Source organism: Oryctolagus cuniculus, chromosome 8, assembly GCF_051225735.1.
Source record: "Oryctolagus cuniculus isolate XC-2025 breed Fujian yellow rabbit chromosome 8, ASM5122573v1, whole genome shotgun sequence".
In the NCBI taxonomy this organism is placed as follows: Eukaryota; Metazoa; Chordata; class Mammalia; order Lagomorpha; family Leporidae; genus Oryctolagus; species Oryctolagus cuniculus.
In genome coordinates this window covers 56,184,066-56,186,131 of record NC_142874.1, presented here as the reverse complement: position 1 = coordinate 56,186,131, position 2,066 = coordinate 56,184,066, and the positions used below count along the sequence as shown (strand labels likewise).

Here is a 2,066-nt window from a genome sequence, read left to right as displayed (position 1 = left end):
CTCTGTCTCTCTCTCTCTCTCTCGCTCTCTCTCTCTCCCTCTGCCTCTCTGTAAATCTGCCTTTCAAATAAATAAATGAATCTTTTAAAAATGAAGAAAAATGAAGGAAAGAATTAATGTAGATAGGTTTGTTAAAAGTTGGAAGGGGCAGGTTACAGTTGTTTATTAAAGGAGATCTAGCAGCCTTGGTGCTTTTGTTTGTTTGTTTTTTACTCTAATAGAACATGGGAGCAGTGTTCAAAGTTGAAGGAGTGAAGCAGACTTAAAAACCTCAGATGAGGCGGTGCGTCCCCGGGTAGCCGAGCTCGGCATGAGTGTCCTGCTGCTGTCCGGCCGGGCTTGGCTGTGCTCTGCGGCGCGCGGGGTCTTTCCCTGTCTTTGGAGAGGGAAATGCTTCGGCACTGGGAATGAGCAGGCAGAAAAGAACCCGACGACGCCGATGCTGCGGCATCTGGTGTATAAAATAAAGTCCACTGGCCCCATCACTGTGGCCGAGTACATGAAGGAGGTGTTGACCAATCCAGCCAAGGGATATTATGTGTACCGTGACATGCTGGGAGAAAAAGGAGATTTCGTTACTTCACCTGAAATAAGTCAGATCTTTGGGGAGCTGCTAGGGATATGGTTCATTAGTGAGTGGATGGCCACTGGAAAAAGTGCAGCTTTCCAGCTGGTGGAACTGGGCCCTGGTAGGGGAACCCTCGCAGGGGATATTTTGAGGGTGTTTAGTCAGCTTGGATCTGTGCTGAAAAACTGTGACATTTCCATACATCTGGTGGAGGTGAGCCAAAAACTAAGTGAGATTCAAGCAGTGACGCTGACTGAAGAGAAGGTCCCGTTAGAGCGGAATGCTGACTCCCCACTGTATATGAAAGGTGTTTCTAAGACTGGGATTCCAGTTTGCTGGTACCGAAATCTGCAAGATGTCCCAAAAGGATACAGCTTTTATCTTGCACATGAATTCTTCGATGTTCTTCCTGTGCATAAGTTTCAGAAAACACCACAAGGATGGCGAGAAGTGCTCATCGATATTGATCGGCAAGTTTCTGATAAACTGAGGTTTGTCTTGGCGCCTTGTGCCACTCCAGCAGAAGCCTTCATACACCACGATGAAAAAAGGGATCACGTTGAAGTGTGTCCCGACGCCGGTGTCGTCATTCAGGAACTTTCTCAACGTATTGCACTGACTGGAGGTGCTGCGCTGATTGCTGATTACGGCCATGATGGAACAAAGACAGATACCTTCAGAGGATTCTGTGGCCACAAGCTGCATGATGTGTTGGTCGCCCCAGGAATGGCAGACCTAACAGCTGACGTGGACTTCAGTTACCTGCGCAGAATGGCACAAGGACAAGTAGCCTCGCTGGGCCCAATAACACAACAAACATTTTTAAAAAATATGGGCATTGATGTTCGGCTGAAGATTCTTGCAGATAAATCACATGAGCCTTCAGTTAGGCAACGGTTACTTCAGGGATATGATATGCTCATGAACCCTAAGAAGATGGGAGAAAGATTTCACTTTTTTGCGCTGCTGCCTCATCAGAGACTCCGTGGTGGAAGTCACCAGACAGAAGCACGGCCGTCAAGACCCTCTGTGGCGCCTGTGGCTGGCTTTGCTGACCTTGCTTGGAGGTGATGCTTCAGATTGGCCTTGTTACCCCTCAGTCTACCCAAGAACTCAGAATAAAGGGAGCACATTTCCTACACTGCAGGTGACACAGTGGTGTTTTACCTCTTCACTGCCAATAAAAGTATCCCATGTTGTGTGTAATACGAAGTTAGAGAAGTTTTAGGGTTGTGACCAAGTCTTCGTACAAATATGTGTTCTCGATTAAATGCAATAATTGTGAAAAAAAAAAAAAACCATCAGATGAGGGGAAAGCACTAAGAAAGGCTACTATAAAATGTGATTGTGAGATAGGCTTAAGTAATGATCTAGGGGGGGAGTTGATGATGGTTTCCTCTCTGATTGCCTAAAAAGTTCCTTAATAATAGTCACTGAGGCCGGTGCCGCGGCTCACCAGGCTAATCCTCTGCCTGCGGCGCCAGCACCCCAGGTTCTA

The 2,066-nt window shown here is 47.0% G+C and overlaps 1 pseudogene across 1 annotated transcript; it reads left to right on the top strand.

Moving 5' to 3' along the window:
• Positions 1 to 281: 281 nt before the first annotated feature.
• On the top strand, positions 282 to 1,866 carry LOC100344587 (protein arginine methyltransferase NDUFAF7, mitochondrial pseudogene; annotated as a pseudogene). The gene has a single exon (XR_016211932.1). The product of XR_016211932.1 is annotated as a protein arginine methyltransferase NDUFAF7, mitochondrial pseudogene (transcript).
• Positions 1,867 to 2,066: the final 200 nt, after the last annotated feature.